The sequence below is a fragment of the Coenobita brevimanus genome, chromosome 97, assembly GCF_032717465.1.
Source record: "Coenobita brevimanus isolate Jiangsu-jjx chromosome 97, ASM3271746v2, whole genome shotgun sequence".
NCBI classification, from domain to species: domain Eukaryota; kingdom Metazoa; phylum Arthropoda; class Malacostraca; order Decapoda; family Coenobitidae; genus Coenobita; species Coenobita brevimanus.
Window position 1 is genome coordinate 33413214 of NC_137050.1, and position 18571 is coordinate 33431784.

Sequence of the window (18571 nt, forward strand, 5' to 3'; positions counted from 1 at the left end):
TATCATTTTTATTGTTATAATATTATTTTGATGTTTTGCAGATGGTTCAGAGGGGAGAAGAGAGCCATGAAGTTTGCCAACTCCAGAAGTTGGTGGGAACGCACTGACCGCTCGAGCAACTGCTTGTTCTACACTGTGGACCCTTCCAAACTTCGGACTGGCAAGAACACACCTGCTGTCAAGTATCTGGACCTTCGTTCATCCATCGTCCCCGTGCCACACTGCCCTGAGCTCCCCATACCCACCCCTCTGGAAGAGAGGCATACCTCTTCATGAGGAGAGAGCAATGCATCAGAGGGCGAAGACGACGTTCCTGATCCAGATTACAATTTCCGAGGCGGGGCTGAGGAGACAAACCCGTACTACGCCAACCAAGAAGACCTCAACGACTTGATAAGAGATATTGGTTTCACAAAGTTCAATGCCGAGCTTCTGACGCCTAGGCTCAAACAGTGGAACTTCTTGGACGAAAGTGTGCTATTCTCAAGTCAGAGCAAGTGACACCATGCGTTCTCCACCTTCGCCACCTTTCTAGATGGACTCTGCTTTTGTCACAACGTGACCAGTCATTTCGAGACGATCGGGATCCCCTGCAACTGGCAGGAGTGGCGCCTTATCACTGACGGCTCAAAACCATGCTGCTCCACAACGGAAGCTGCTTCCCATCTCTTCCTCTGGCTCACTCAGTGCACCGTATGGAGGAGCACAACAATGTCAAGATTCTGCTGGACGCCTTGAAGCATGATGAGTACAGCTGTGAGGTCATTGGAGACCTCAAAATGGTGGCCTTCCTGATGGGTCTCCAGGGCGGTTTCACCAAGTTCCCCTGCTATCTTTGTCTATGGGACAGACTGGACACTATGGTGCACTACCACAGGCGGGTCTGGCCACTGTGGACCGAGTTCTTCATGGGGAGCAGCAACATAAAGTGGGAGCCGTTGGTATTCATAGACCCTCAAAAGGTGAAGATGCAGGCACTGCATATGAAGTTGGTCCTGTTGAAGCAATTCGTCACACCCGTAGATAAGAAGTCAATGGCCTTCAAGTGCCCTCAAGACTTCTTCCTTAAGCTGTCTGAGGCACAGGTCAAAGCTGGTGTTGTTGTCGGACCACAGATAAAAAAGATCCTGGAGTGCAAGATATTCCTTATAATGCTCACTAGGGTGGACAAGGAGGCTTGGAACAGCTTTGTCGCAGTGGTTCGGAGCTTCGTGGGCATCCTCCTTTCGGGACTTTGGCGAAAGCTTTGCCATTGCACTTGACATCTCAAAGGCTTTCGACCGAGTCTGGCATAAATCTTTAATTTCCAAACTGCCCTCTTACGGTTTCTATGCTTCTATCTGTGCCTGCATCGCTAGCTTCCTTTCTGGTCGTTCTATAGCCGCTGTTGTAGACGGCCATCGTTCTTCTCCTAGATCTATCAACAGTGGTGTTCCTCAGGGCTCTCTCCTATCACCAACTCTCATCCTTTTATTCATCAATGACCTTCTAACCTGTACATCTAACCCTATCCACTCATACGCTGATGACTCCACCCTTCACCTTTCCATTCGGTTCCCGCAACGCCCATCTCAGCAGTTACTTCAACATACAAGGGATGAGGCTATGGCACACCTATGTCTGACTTGGCTCGTATCTCTGACTGGGGTAAAAAGAATCTTGTTGTTTTTAATGCATCTAAGACTCAGTTCTTACACCTATCAACCCGTCAAAATCTTCCACAGGTATACACACTAATATTTAATAATATTCAGCTTAATCCTGCATCATCCTTGAACATGCTTGGGGTTTCATTTACTCGGGACTTATCTTGGAAAGATCATATTACATCTCTTGTAAAATCTGCTTCCAAGAGACTGGGTGTGCTAAGCCGATTCCGTTCTTTCTTTACCCCTGCACAATTGTTGACTCTATACGGGGGTTTTATCCGCCCCTGTATGGAGTACAACTCTCATGTGTGGGGAGGCTCCCCACATACAGCTCTTCTCAATAGGGTGAAGTCAAAGGCTTTTCGTCTCATTAACCCTCCTCCTCTTACTGACTTGCTTCAACCTCTGTCTCCTCGCCGCACTGTTGCATCTTTATCTCTTTTCTATCGCTACTTTAATGGTCACTGCTCCTCTGAACTGTCTGCATGCATTCCTCTACCTCTACGACGGGCGCGTAGCACCCGTTTAGCAGCAAACTCTCATCGCTTTTCTGTCCAATTCTCTAATGCAAGAGTTAACCGTTACTCCCAGTCCTTCATTTATGCAACAGGTCAACTCTGGAACTGTCTCCCTCTGTCTGTATTTCCTGCTGCCTATGATCTCCAGTCTTTCAAACGCAGTGTGTCCAGGCATCTCAAAATGAACGGATCTTGAATTTGGCTCTCTCTTGTACTTTGTTTTCCTCTTGGAGGGAACTGTTATTGCGGGCTCATGGCCTTTGGTTCCTTCTTTATCGCATTAAAAAAAACACACACACAAGGCCGAGAACTACGTGGAGCTGGTCGAGGCTCTGGTGAGGCCTAACGGTGCCATGGTTTGCAGGATGTCCCTCAAAGTCCATGTCCTCGACTGTCATCTCGATAAATTGACGGAGAACATGGAAGAGTATTCGGAGCAGCAAGGCGGGTGCTTCCAACAGGATATACTGGAGTTTGAACGCAGCTACCAAGGACAGTATAACGAGAACGTGATGGGAGACTACATTTGGGAGCTGGTAGTGACAGGTGTTTAGTGACAGGTGTGAATTCACAAATGTGGAACGACAGTTATGTGGAGTGGATGGTGAAAAGTGAAGGACGTTGAGTGAAAGGTGTATGTAGTGACAAGTGTGGTGTGGAGTGACGTGTGGAGCGACAGGTGTAGAGTGGCAGACGTGTAATGGCAGATGTGGAGTGGAAGGTGTGAAATGACAAGTATGGTGTGAGGGGTGGGGATGGGCTTTGAGGTGACAAATGTATATTGACAAGTGTGGTGTGGAGTGCCATGAGTAAGGTGACGGGCGTGGAGTGGCAGTTATATAATGGCAGGTGTTGGGTGGTAGGTGTTTTTTAATGGAAGGAAGAAGGAACCAAAGGCTGGAAGCCTGCAAAGTTGTTCCATCCAAGAAAAAGAAACACAAGGGGTCCAAATTCAAGATTCAATCATTTTGAGATTCTGAATAAGAAAAAAAAAGTATCTAAAAGATAGGAAGTCACAGATAGAGGTACATACAGACAGGAATGCAGTTCTAGAGTTGACCTATAAAATATATGAAAGACTGAGACTATTGGTTAAGTCTTACCTTATAGTTGGTCAGAAAAAGGATGAGAGTGTGCTGCCAGATGGGTGCTATGCACCCTTCATAATGGAAGACGGATACATGCAAATAGTTCAGAAGAGCAGTGACCACTGAAGTAGTGACAGCAAAGAGATAAAGATGCAACACTGCGGTAGGGAAAGGTTGAAGGGAGTCAGTAAGGTGAGACGTGCTGATGAGATGAAAAGCTTTTGACACCACCCTATTTAGAACTGTTTGTGGGGAGCGAAGTGGAACGTGTGAAGCGACATGTATGGAATGAGAGTTGTGGAGTGGCAGTTTTGTAGTGACAGGTGTACAGGGACAGGTGTTGAGTGACAGGTGTGGAGTGACACGAGTTGAGTGACAAGTCTGGAGTGGTAGGTGAACCTTGACAGGTGTGAAGTAACAGGTGTGGGGTGAGAGTTGTGGAATGATTGTTTTTTAGTGACAGGTGTGAAGTGTTAGGTTTGGAGTAACAGGTGCGGGGTGTTAGGTGTAGAGTGATAGGTGTGGAGCGACAGGTGTGAAGTGACAGGTGTTGAGTGGCAGATGTGGAATGACAGGTGTGCAATTACGGGTGTAGATTGACGGGTGTCAGATGTAATGGCAGATGTGGATGTGTAAGTATATGTCAATAAATCATTTCTGACAAGTGTGTGTGTGTGTGTGTGTGTGTGTGTGTGTGTGTGTGTGTGTGTGTGTGTGTGTGATGACCAAAGTTGTATTTACTTTAACGAGATCAGTTAATGCCAGCACACATGCCCCAAAAGATCTCTCTCTCTCTCTCTCTCTCTCTCTCTCTCTCTCTCTCTCTGGCTTAGGGCCTCACCTAACATTGCACAGGTTCACTGGGGTGGGCAGCGCTCAGGAGTGGAAGAGAGAAAATACAAAAGCAGGAAACCACCAGAAAATTAGTACAAGAGAACTGAAAAGGAGTTGTTTCGAAATCTCTCAGGTAAACATATATCCTACACCTTGACTAAGATATGATCGAAGTTAGCAAAGAAAGAAAAACACCTCACTACACTCCACTCCCTTACACTATGCTGCATTACACAGTTCTACACTACTGCACACCCCACTATGCCACACACGCAACCACACTACACTGCACTTATCTACACAATACTGAAAAACACTACAATACCCTACGCCCTCCTGATCACTTGGATTAAAATTTCCACATATTTGTTCCCTATTATAAATTAGACGGAAATGGGGAGTAGGGAGGGGAAGAGGTATTGCAAAGGTTACTAGGTGGAAGAGAAGCACGGAGGAGGGAGAAGTAGGAGGGGGGGTGGGAGGAGGGAAAAGTGAAGGAAGAAGAAAAGAAAACACGAGAGAGGAGGGATGGGATAAGAGAGAGGGCGAGAGGGAATGGACAAAATGGAATGAGGAATAAGAGCAAAGGGACGGCAAGAAGAGGAAATAATGAACAGAGAGAGAGAGAGAGAGAGAGAGAGAGAGGTATGCTGGCAATCAGTGAGGAATGCCAACAGTGCGAGGCGAAGAGCTTTGTGTTATGTGCAGGGCCAAAAGGTGAGCCTGGAGTGAGGGACACAGTGAGCTTTGACACAGACACAGAGAGCATTGTGGTGAGGGTTGGCAAAGGTGGATAGACAGGACAGGCAAGAGGGATGGATAGATAATTAGACAGATAAATAGATATAGATGAATAGATATATAGATAGATATAGACAAAAAGTTAGCTAGATAGATAGAGAGAGAGACAAATAGATAAAGAGATACAGATGGACACGCGGACAGACAAATGTAAAATTAATGTTCGATGGTGGATGAAATGCCAAGATAAAAAAAAACTGTCTAAAAATAAAATACTTTTTTTTTTTTTTTTGGGGGGGGGGGTTAATTTGAAGTTGTCGATCATGAAAAAAGAGGCAGGCGAGTTGATGATAAGCCAAGTACTTAAATTCATCAACCTTAACTTGGTGGAAACTTTCATCCCTTTGCCGCTTACTTCCCGTAGCTCAATGGCAGTACAAGACATCGCTACAGGCTTTATACGTTTTACATGGCGCTTTTTCGTGATTACCACCATATTTTAACTTTGACCTCCAGTTACAGTTCAGCAATCGAGATGGAGAAATGGCAGTTGCCTTCATTAATAACATTATTACCAGACGTGGGCCCTAAACTGAATAGGTAGCACGAATGAAATAGAAAATAGTTCCCCGTTTGAAGGGGTAAAAGTTTTTCATATACTATACAAATTTATCTGAACACTGCAACTGAAGGCCACATGTGTTTCTATTCTTGCAACTGACTGGCTGTCTTTCTGAGGAGAACTCGGGTAAATAGACAGCTCATGTTTTCATTTTCTTCTTTATACTCTGTAGTTGTAATTAATATTAACAGGTGAGTGATTACCACAAATGATGACCCAATCTGGGAACGTAATAAACACGTGAACCACAGCAGAATAACAGATATCGGAAACAGACATAGACAAATTTCAAATTCAACACTGACGATGCCTGTTATCCACAAATTCCCATACGTATGACGTCGTTATACCGAGGATGGCGCCACATTTTCCACACCGGTTATCAGTCATGATATTTCCCTGGTGTTTTTAGTCGTAATATTTTGTCCTGTCAGCAAAGGACAATAGCCCAACATCCAGTCGGTTTAGCCACAAAAGAATAGTGCCCCGCTGGCAAAGCAGGAGAGGATGTTAGGATTTTGTCGGTTTGTGTCTGTCTGTCGTTCTGTCTGGCTATCTGCTTGTAAACAAAATAACTCAAACACTTTATCCGATTTCAACCAAAATTGATGGAAGGGTTGAGTGACAGCCAATGAGTAAACCTCTTGTTTATCAAAACAGCAGGTCAAACGTCAAGGTCACATGGCTGGGTCAAACGTTGTCCTGGCCAGATCTACTTATACAGTTTTTATCAAATTTTGCCCAAACTTAGGAAAGGTTGAGGGTAAAACAAGAATGAAGTGATTATACTTTGAGAACAAATAGTCAAAGGTCAATGTCACGCGTGTGTCAGTATTAACAAAACTGCTCACAGTTTCAGTCCAATATTTACCAAACTTGGTGGAAAGTTTGAGGGTCAGGCAAGAGGTTAATCAATTGTTTTTGAGAACAAAATGTCGAACTTCAATATTGTAGGGCAAGGCCAACCTAAACTATTCTTATTCTATTTTGACGAAACTGTGGACAGGTGTAAGATGAAGACAAAATAAAAGGACTTAATTTTAAGAACAGTCAATCAAAGGCCAATGTCACAAGGGAAGGCCAAATGCCAAAGCCAAAGAGCAAGGCCAACTAAAACAGTCCTGATCTGATCTGAACCAAACTTGGTGGATGAACTGAGAATCATACAAGGCCAACTAAAACAGTCCTGATCTGATCTGAACCAAACTTGGTGGATGAACTGAGAATCGGGCAAGAATGACGGGATTCAGTTTGGAGAACAATCAAAGGTCAAGGCCATAGGACAAAGTCAAAGTTCGACTCGTGTGTCATATGTGAACAAATCACTAAAACAGTCTCGACCTTATTTGGATCAAACTTGGTGGATGAGTTAAGGATCACCCTAGACACTGACCTATTGATTTGGAGAACAGTAGGTCAGAGGTGAGGTCACTTTGTGAAAGGGTTCAGTTTAAAACAAAGAAAAAGAGACTCGATAATGAGAACAACCAGTCAAAGGTCAAGGGCAAAGAGAATAGTCAAAGATCAAGAACATTGGGAAGTCAACTCAAACAGCTTTGATCTGTTTTGAACCAAAGTTGGATGATGGTTAAGGGTTAGGCAAGAATGACGTGATTCGATTTTGAGACTAATTTGTCAAAGGTCAAGGTCACAAGACAAGGTCAAACATTCAGTCCTTAAACCACTAAGTGGGTACGGGGGTTGCATTCTCAGAATCCTTCTTTTATTTATCATTATTTTTAAAAAACTCTTCGAGGGCCAAACCAACTTGCTTGGGAACCAAGGAAATGTTATGGCTAATTGCCCTTAATTCCTTCAGACCGATTGCTTAAAGTTTTGGACGCACTTCCATTAGCGAGAATGTTTGTCAGTCACTCACTAAGAAAATTCGAATAATTAGGTTCTCCACTCCCGTAGACTTTAACGAAGCCCCATTTTAGGACTCTGTGCTCCCGCATCTCTCTAGTACTCTTGTTCTTGTTTTATTACCTCTCTCACTAAGATGACGCCTTTTACATTTTTTTCTGTCTTCTGGCGATTTTGTTCAGTTCAGGAGGGGTTTTTCTAACTAGAGGGGTTTGACAAAGCTATGGCTAACCCCTTACGGGGTCTGAGACTTTCATAAGCTGAATAAAATTGTTCGTTTTGCAACAGTGTTAAATGAGTTAATATTTCGTGGCACTGAAAAGCTTCATTTTGTTTTTGGAAACTCCGTCCAATTTTATTCACCATAATATATTGATTTCGAACTAGACGTGATAGCTACAGCCTTGGTAATTGCCCTCACTACAAGACTTCTCATCCGAGGTAAATATCATTGTCTAGTGGTTGTATGAATTGTAGAAGAAAATTCTGTATTCGGACTGAAAGGGCTAAAGGAATGTGCCCCTGAACGTGACTGATCCCTTCCTCAAGACACAGGGTACACATTTACAATTACATATATGATGCTTTCAGTCTTGCTGTCTTTTGATAATTTTATTCACCTAGAGAAAGACTTTTAAAATGAAGGCGTTAAACACAGCCTTCATCTACCCCTTCCCTGTAAGACGCCACATAAGCCGAAGAAAAATCGTCTGATGTTAAAGTGAAACGAAAAGGACGTCCTCGTGTTGAAGCAATTAAGAAACAGAGTTCATTCACACGACTGGACCCCACCTTCAGGACAACGTAAACAGATCATAATAATGATTGTGTACGTCTGCTTCCACTTCATCATGACCATCCCCATTAAGGCTGTACCGCTCACACAAGTCACCCTCGCTATAAGGCATTCTGAAATGAACAATAAAAACAGAAACGGTCGGGATCTCTAGAGAAGGGGAGCAGAATATTTGTCATGTATATCCTGCCGGTCGTAAAAGATGCGCATGAGAGGCGGGAGGCAGTGTTGATTGGACACCCTGCTCCTGTGTTGGCAAGGAAGACAAAACTGCGCAGAAGGCGAACACCGCCCTTGTTCCAACGTAACCAAGATACTTAAACCCTTCCAGCTTAGTTGGAGGCCAAGTGTAATCTTACCGGAGGTTCTTTCTGACTTACAAGTCTAGAAAAAACAATAAACTGGATAGATGTAGTAAATTCACAATACCACTACGCTTTTAGTATGTATTAATGTTACGCTGTAATGGCACGACCTAGAGTAAGGGGAGAAAATTACTGCTTCGACCGTGTTCCAAAGGTATGTGTCGCACTGCCATCCCTACATCTTCACAAATTTTATTGAGTGTTTTCTTATACTTGTTTTAGCTATAGTACAAATACCATACTAGTACAAACTCCCCAACCACGTCCACCTTCACACCGCCTCGTCTCTCAACACACCCACACAAACTCCCCAACCACGTCCACCTTCACACCGCCTCGTCTCTCAACACACCCACACAAACTCCCCAACCACGTCCACCTTCACACCGCCTCGTCTCTCAACACACCCACACAAACTCCCCAACCACGTCCACCTTCACACCGCCTCGTCTCTCAACACACCCACACAAACTCCCCAACCACGTCCACCTTCACACCTCCTCGTCTCTCAACACACCCACACAAACTCCCCAACCACGTCCACCTTCACACCGCCTCGTCCCTCACACACACAAACTCCCCAGCCACGTCCACCTTCACACCGCCTCGTCTCTCACACACACAAACTCCCCAACCACGTCCACCTTCACACCGCCTTGTCTTTCAACACACCCACATAAATTGTCTGAGTTTTAAGTGAAGTTGATCCTGCCTTGACCACGACTGCACAATGGCACTCCTACAGTTTGTCACTGACATTCTGGCAGTCTTATCCTCTGACACTGACACTTTTGACACTCTTACACTCTATCACTCTTACATTCTGGAACTCTTACACTGGCACTCTTACAGTCTGGCAGTTTTTCACTCTGGCACTTTGACACAACCCCAGTATTATACTCCAGCATTCTTTCACACTGGCATTGAAAATCTAGGAATAATAAACTCTGGCACTGATATTCCAGCTCTCTTACACTCCAGCAGTCTTACACCGTAACAGTGACAATCCAACACTGTTACACCTGGCACTGACTTTCTTGCACTCTTACACCCTGGGACTGACAATTCAACACTCTTACACCCCAGCACTCTTACACCCTGCGAGTGACAATCCAACACTCTCACACTCCAGCCCTGACACTCCGGCACCCTTACACACTAGCACTTACAATTCAGGACTCTTACACTCCATTACTGACACTCCAGCACTCTTTCATCCTGACACTGACAGTCCAGCACTCTTACGCTCCAGTACTCATACACTCCACCACTCTTACTAGCTAGCCCTGATAATGCAGCACTCTTATACTGTTTTATAGCACTTACACTGACAATCCAGCTCTGTTACACCCTTACACCTGACACTCCGTCACTCTAACACTCTAGCACTAACATTCCGTCACTTTTACATTGTAGCACCGATATTCCAGCACTCTTATACTCTTGACACTGACGCTCTGTAACTCCTCAAATGGGCTGCCGTTCTGACCCTGACGTTCTGACTCCGACACACCGGCACTCTTACACTCAGGCACTGACACTGGCACTCTGGCACTGACACACATTCACTCCAATAATCTACCGACACTCCAGCCCTCTGACACTGACACGCCAGCTCTCTGACACCCACACTCCGGCTCTCTGACACCGACACTCCGGCTCTCTGACACCGACACTCCAGCTCTCTGACACCGACACTCCAGCACACTGACACTAACACCCCAGCCCTCTGACACTGACACTCCAGCTCTATGACACCGTCACTCCAGCTCTCTGACACCGTCACTCCAGCTCTCTGACACCGACACTCCAGCTATCTGACACTTACACCCCAGCTCTCTGACATCCACACTCCAGCTCTCTGACACCGACACTCCACCATTCTGAAACCAACACTCCACCATTCTAACAACACCCTAGCGCTCTGACACCGACACTCTGGCACACTTACACTCTGACATTGGCAACGACACTCTGGCACTCTGATACTGACACTCTGACGGTGACACTCTGAAACTCTGGCATTATGACAAGTTGCAATGGACACCGCGGAACTAAGGCCCACTGGCACTCTGGTACTCTGGCACTCTGGTCCTGTCATATACTGGCATTGGCACTCCGGTATTAGAACTCAGGCGCTCAGGCACTCTGGCACTAGCACACCGACACATTGGCACACTGGCACTCCAGCACTAAAGTTAACTGACACTGGCTTCCTGACACCCTGACATCAGCTCTTCATCTCTCTGGCACACTGGTACCGGCACTCTGGCACACTGGTACTGGCACTCTGGCACACTGGTACTGGCACTAAGGCACACTGGTACTGGCACTCTGGCACACTGGTACTGGCACTAAGGCACACTGGTACTGGCACTCTGGCACACTGGTACTGGCACTCTGGCACACTGGTACTGGCACTAAGGCACACTGGTACTGGCACTCTGGCACACTGGTACTGGCACTAAGGCACACTGGTACTGGCACTAAGGCACACTGGTACTGGCACTCTGGCACTGGCACTAAGGCACACTGGTACTGGCACTAAGGCACACTGGTACTGGCACTCTGGCACACTGGTACTGGCACTCTGGCACACTGGTACTGGCACTCTGGCACACTGGTACTGGCACTAAGGCACACTGGTACTGGCGCTCTGGCACACTGGTACTGGCACTAAGGCACACTGGTACTGGCACTAAGGCACACTGGTACTGGCACTCTGGCACACTGGTACTGGCACTAAGGCACACTGGTACTGGCACTAAGGCACACTGGTACTGGCACTCTGGCACACTGGTACTGGAACTCTGGCACACTGGTACTGGCACTAAGGCACACTGGTACTGGCGCTCTGGCACACTGGTACTGGCACTAAGGCACACTGGTACTGGCGCTCTGGCACACTGGTATGGCACTAAGGCACACTGGTACTGGCGCTCTGGCACACTGGTACTGGCACTAAGGCACACTGGCACACTGGTACGGTACTGGCACTAAGGCACACTGGGATTCTAACACACTGGCACTGGCATTCTGACATAGATACACTGGAATTCCAGTACACTTTCATCCTGACAAACATAAACTGGCATTCTAGAATAAAGGCACTGGCCCTCTGATGCACAAACACTAGAATTCTGGTACACTAGCACTCTGACACACCTCCATTGGCACTGACACACATACACTGGCATTCTGGGACACTGGCACTGTCATTGGGGCACTAGCACTGTGGCATTTGCACGTCGGCTTTCTTTCACACTGACACTGGCACTCATATTTATGTACTGGCAATATGACTGACTGGCACTCTAGCTCTATGGCACAATGATACTGGCACTCCAGCACCCAGGCACTGTCACTGGCACTCTAGAAATCAAGCACTGACATTCCAGCACTCCGGTACAATGGTAATGTCTTGCATACTGACAAAAAGCGGGCGAGGGGAGAGGGTCGGTAGAGGGACACTGATAAATTCCTGGAAGGATGGAAAGGCTTAGTAAATAAAGATGACTGACAGGGAAAAGGGGAGAGAGAATGTGTGTGCGTGTGTGTGTGTGTCACTGGGTCGGTCAGGATCACTTGATGGTCGTGATCGTCAGCTTTTTACCCTCCCGGAAGGGAGCTGAGAGCTCATATAGTCCGATCTAAGGGCAAGGCTGTGACCTTCACACACACACACACACACGTCCCCTTGCTCAAGGGGGACAGTAACCACCCACTTCATCAGTGAAACTTTTCGCAACCTGAGCGAGGCGCGAACTCCCGTCCACCAGTTGGCAAGCGAGAACGTTACCACTGCACCAGCGAGCGGTGTGTGTGTGTGTGTGTGTGTGTGTGTTTAATGGTGACACTATTGCGCTCTTTGGTTCTTATAAATCTCTCATTGTTAAATAAAGTCGCCTGGGGGCTACGGGAATACACTGAGAGTTGTCTCGATCATGAGAGAGTTAATATGATGGACTGTACGATGCTGAAAGAAGTGAGGCCTTCAGATTTCATTGGCTTTTCCTTTGATTGTGAATTATCATTTTTTTTCGCCTCTTTCCCTAGATTTTTGTTTCACATCTCTGATTTTCCCTTCCCTTCCCTTATCACTCATGTTTACCTCTCCGCCTCCCTCCCTTCAGCTTTCGCCGTATACTTTTAAGTTCTGTTTTGTCCTCGGTCTTCTTTCCTCCGATGTTGTTTTGTTTTCTTTCCTTGTTCCCTCATGTGCCTCACTGTCACAACATACTCACAACAACAGATCTCTGGGTGCGCCCGATTGAAGTGACCGTCTCGTGTGGTCCTGGAGTTACAAGTACGTGCACCATCAATACACTATCCTCTCTTCCGTTTTCTGTTTATGTTTTCTTCTCTATATTATCAACATATTCCCCTCTTCCTAGTTTCATTTTTTTTTTTTTCCCTTTCCGTTTTAAATTTATATATGTTATCTTGGCTTCCTCGTTCCTCTCAGTTTCTGTTTACTTTATTTATTCAATTTGCATCGTTTTCTCGCTTCCTCCATTTTTCAGTTTATTTTTATATCCATTATTTTCTTTTTCTTGCTTCTCTCATTTTCTGTTACATTCTAGTTCCATTTTCTTTCCTAGCTTGTCACATTTTCTGTTATTTTTTATTTTTTATTTTTTCGTTATCTGCTTCTCTCTGCTTTTCCTCTCTTGCACGTACCATTTTGCTGCTCAGAGTATCTCGCTCCCTCCTTTGTCAGTCTGCCAAGTCATCGACAGTCTATTAATCAAAACTTCTCTCACTCGTCTCACAGTGTGACATTGACACATGATACCCTTGTGAGTTTTCTGTATGTTCTTTACTATTCAGTCCTCAGGTATTACTTTATCGTTTTCTTACCCTCATCTCGGTCTGTTTAGGTATATGTACGTTCACCACAGAAGCGAAAGTAATGTTGACAAGGACACATTCTTGGAGTGGCGTGGATTAGATTAGGTTAAGTTGTCTTTTACGGTAAGGAACACTTTATCCTGCCATGCTGTGTGCTGTGAACATTCATCTGACTGAATATTACACTGATGCCAGAACTGAGTGTGACTAAACTATGCGTATAATAACCGAGTTCGTGGCAGTTTGATGGAAGCTTTCTGAAAATCCTGGCAGAGTCGGGTCGAACGGCGGGTACTGTGGTGGATAATAATTGATAATCCATGGTGCATGTCATCCACTGTTGCCGATATGGATATCTACAAAAGTTGCACAGTCTGGCCTAGGCAATCATGTCCATCAAAAACACTATATGAAAAATGTGGATCCCAGCGGAGTAAACTGCACGAGTTAATCTGTTCAGTGCAGCATGTGAACCCCCGTGAAGGCCATCAGTGGTTCATTCTCAGTTGGTCACTTGTGAGTTTTGGCCTACAAAATTCCGTCATTGATAATTTTCGGAGCATTAACACATATCGCGTTTTAAATCAATAATTTCAGCATGAAAATAACTTTGACATAGTATGAAGTACCTGCTGGACAGTGTTATGATTCTATTTAGATGTAAATCAGGAAAATAATTGGCATTTTCTCAAACACTAAAAATACGGACAGTCTCCAATATTGAACTTTCCTCTTCTACAGCAAAATCAAACCATAACGTTACTCATCAAGTACCTGATATTATGTCAAAGCTATTTTCGCATATTTTTGTATATTAAATGCAATATATATTAAATTTACAAAAATTATCTATACCCAAATTTTGACCTTCCTTATAGGCTAAAAGTCGCAATTGATCAATTCATAAGACATAATTCTGCCTTTCAACTCCATTTCCATTCCTGTTATACTAATAAACAAGAACACCACATTTTGTGGAGTTCTCATTGATATCGTAGATATTATTACCTCGCCCGGACGGAGTCCGACGAGGTATTGTTTTTGTCGAGTTTGTTTGTTTCTCTGTTTGTTAGCAGCATTATTGAAAAACGACTGAATGAAATTACATGAAACTTTCTGGATATGTGGGCACTGGTCCCGAAAGAAAAAGTATAATTTTGGAGGTAATCGAGTGGCCCTGAAAGGTCAAAATCAAGGTCACGTGTTTTCAGAGGGCTATAACTGAAGATAGAGATATTTTCTAATATGAACATACAGGAACTCGTAATATTGGCTTTCATTTGGCAACAAGACCTTTGCCTTGAATGAACTTGGAAGGTCAAACTCAAGGTCACGGATGTTCAGGGGGCTGTAACTTGAAACTGGCTGAAGGTAGAGATATTTACTATTATTAACATAAAACATATCCCATATGGGTTTTTAATGGGTACCTTGACCTTTGACCTTAAGTGTCCTTGAAAGGTCAAACTCAAGGTCACGGATATTCAGGGGACTATAACACGAAATTCATCGAAGATAGAGATATTTGCCATTACCAAGATGCAGGAAGTCTCATATAGGGTTTGGCAGCGTAACCTTTGACCTTGAGTGACCTTGAAAGGTCAAACGCAAAATCATGGATTTTCAGAGGGCGTAACTTGAAAACATTTGCGCCATTACGTTAGACTTTAATTATGCACCGACACTTAATGGCAGAAACGAGCCAGTATTAAACAGCAATGAAATAACTGTGGCCGGGCAAGGGTTGCTGTGCCTGGCACCTCTTGTTTCTTTTCTTTGGGGGGGGGGAGGGGGAAGATCTAGAAGGCTGACATTCCAAGACTATTTGAGATAAAGACTTGAAATTTTCCGGAGTGATGTATCTCGGTTGCAGGCTTCCTTTGGCACAAATTTTCTTTTCCTAGCACTAGCACCGTACTAGAGCCCTCTGTCATTTTTTCAATTTTTGCTCTCCTGCACAGCAAAAACTGCTGAATCGATTGGTTTGCAAATGTTCCAGTATGTACAGCAGTCGTCAATATATACCAGTGCACCTGGGTACTGATATTAAGATCCAAAAAATGCTTATTGAGATATTGAGGGAAATCAGAAACGGCTGTCTCATGGCTGAAAGTGCTAAATCGGAAAGTATTTGGCCGATTTTGACCCAACTCGGCAGAAATGTAATAGGTCATGAGCAAATGTGATTTGCGTGGTATGAATGACCTTGACCTTGTTCTCAAGGTCAAAATCCGTCAAAATTTTGAGTCATACCAAAAGTCCCTTAATATTAGGTGTACAGTGATAACAAAAGTATTTTCAAATGGAATGCGGAGTTCTTTGAATATTGCATCAGCAGTTTTAGAGTTCTAATTTATATTAATTTGTGTGATGCCAACCAGAGGGCGGTGTATATTTCCTTGATGGTGTTTTTCGTCTTCCGTATGTTGTTCTTGGGACGGTTAGGTTTGCTGACGGTATGACAGCTGACTGTTATGTTGGTTATGGCAACTGACTGTTACGTGGGTTGACAGTTACGCCAGCATGACACAAGTACTCAGTCAACACTTTTTTTTTTTCTTTATTAAACGTCTCTCTCTCTCTCTCTCTTTCTCTCTCTCTCTCTCTCCTGTTTGCTCATCACTTTTTTCTTTCCCTCCTTTCTGTCAGCTTCAGTTTACAGTCGTCCCAGTCCATTCATCTATCCCTTCTCCTAATTTCTTTCCTTCCTCTCTACTGCATCTGTCTCCCATCTTCCCGATCCATCTGGCCATTCATCCAGCAGTCTTTCGGCCTCTTTTGTTCCTTATTGGCTTCTTTCCTTCCTCTGTCAACAATTTTTTCCCCTCGCCCATTACAAACATCATCCATCCATCCATCCATCTGTCTTTCCTTTCCCCTGTTAATTACATCTTTCCCTCCCCCATCATTTTTTTTTTCTCCCAGTTCTCCTTCAGTTACTCTATCGTTCCTCCTCCTCCCTCCCTTCCCAACTTTCACTTCCTTGTATACATCAAGTCTCCTTCTGTCTCTCTCTTTCCCTATGGACCTCTTTCCTTCTTCCACCAACAGTTTTTTTCTTCATTTTCCCTCTCCATTCATCCATCCACTCTTCCATTTGTCCATACATTATTTATTCCATACTTCTTTCACATCTCCTTCTCCCCCATTCCAGCAGCAATTATATTTTCCCCTTTTCACTTGCACTTTATCCATCATTCTTTCCTTGCCCCTTTTCTTTCCAACTTTCAACACTTATATGTACGTATATATCATCTTGCTTTCCAACTTTAATACCTCATTACTCTTCTATCCTTATATTCTTCCTTATTTTCATATTTTTTTCTTTTCTACTATCCACTATTTACCTCACCCTCTCCCCTCTTCATACATCCAGTCGTTCATTTCTTCCTCCTTCCGTCCTTCCTTATTCAATTCTTTCCTTCCGTTTTCTACTCATTTCCGTTTGTCTTTTCCACTCCATCAGTTCCTTGTTTTCCTATATATATTTAGTCCCTTCTTACATCAACGTTTGTTTTTCTCTCAATCAGGTCTTCTTTACAGTTCCCTTATCCACCTTCTTCCTTTCCATCTCCATTAAGCTTTGCGTCATTTCTTCTGCCTTACTAATTTTTCCCCTCTCCATCAACCATTTTTCTCTCTCCCTTCGCGTTTTTCATACAACTTTCATCCATCTGTTCTGCCCTCCTGCCTTCCTTATCCATTTTTAACTTTTCTCTCCGTCCATCCGTCAGTTCTTTCAGTCTTACTCATTTCTCTATTCCACCATCATTTTTGTTTACTCCATTTTCCATCGAGAGAAGTTTCCAGTGAGGGGGGAACTATTGTTGTTGTTATTGTGTTCCATTTCTGTTGTTGCCGCTGGAGGACAAGGAGGAGGAAATGGAAAAGTGGAGGGAAAGAAGCTGGAAACTCGGGCCACTCTTGACCGCACACTCCTTTACTGATTTTATTATATTCTTTTTAGGGAATAACATTATTTTGTATTTACCTTGCATTTGTTTTGCGGTGTCAAATGTGTAGGTATTGCGATCGACCCGCTTTCTGTGTGTAGTGTATTTGTGTATGTATATATGTACGTCAACATACGTCATGTACGCCGGATCTGACTTATATCAAACTTGGCACAGGTATCGCTTGTGGGTTTGAGAAGGAGTAAGATTCTGGTCAGGGTTCAGGACGAGACGCTACTCCTTGGATTTCGGATTTAATTTGGGTCAGACTTGGCATTTCCATTTTGTATGGGGACAGAGAGATGTGCTTCCAGTTCGGTGCAGATCAGTCAAAGGTCAAGGTCAGGAGTTAAGGTCAAATTTAGGGGGCGGAGTCTTGTTTGTATTTGTTGTTTACCCTCTCAGTCTCCTAGTTTGAGACAGCTAACACACCTGCCTCTTACTGCCCTTGTTTTGTTCGTTTTATTTATTTATTTATTTTTTCTTACGACGTAATTTGTGTTGGTTTGTTGCTGTACCTTTGTTATGATTTGTTACCTGTCCCTTCACTACGATTTATTGCTTTAATTAGACCTGGCACTACTAGAGATCCTTATTAGGGCGAACAGGTCGTCTGGAGGAGTAATAACTAAACTGATAAATGCGTCGTTGGTCTGAAAGGATTAATATATTTTTTTCCGTTATTTGTCGTCTTTTTGTTTGGATTTGTCATCAATGTACTTTTGCTTCAATTTCTAACCGTCGTCTTTTCCTATTTGTAACGTAAGCCATATTAGATGACACTGAAATTATAATACAAACTGTTTATTCGTACACAACAGGTATTCTTTTATTATAGAGGGGGAAGGTGAACAGACAGCACACAAAACTCAACACAGTGGAGAGGTGGTGAGCAACAAGGAGAGGGCCTACAAAAGGTACCGGAACCAACCCACCCCTGAATCACATCATCTATACGCTTCTGCCCGGAATCGTGCTAAGTCTGTTCTTCGCTCTGCTAAAAATAATTTCATCCATACTAAATGCTCTCAACTCTCCAACTCGAATTCTTCCCGCTCCTTCTGGCACCTTGCCAAAAATCTTTCTAACAACTTTACCTCATCATCCTTCCCTCCTCTTTTCTACTCTGATGGTTCTGTAGCTATTTCTTCTACTGACAAAGCAGATCTCTTCGCACAGACTTTCTCCTCCAATTCCACCTTAGACGATTCCGGTGCTGTTCCTCCATCACTTCCCCCCTCTGACTTCCTCATGGCTGACATTAAAATCTCTTCAGTTGATGTATTTT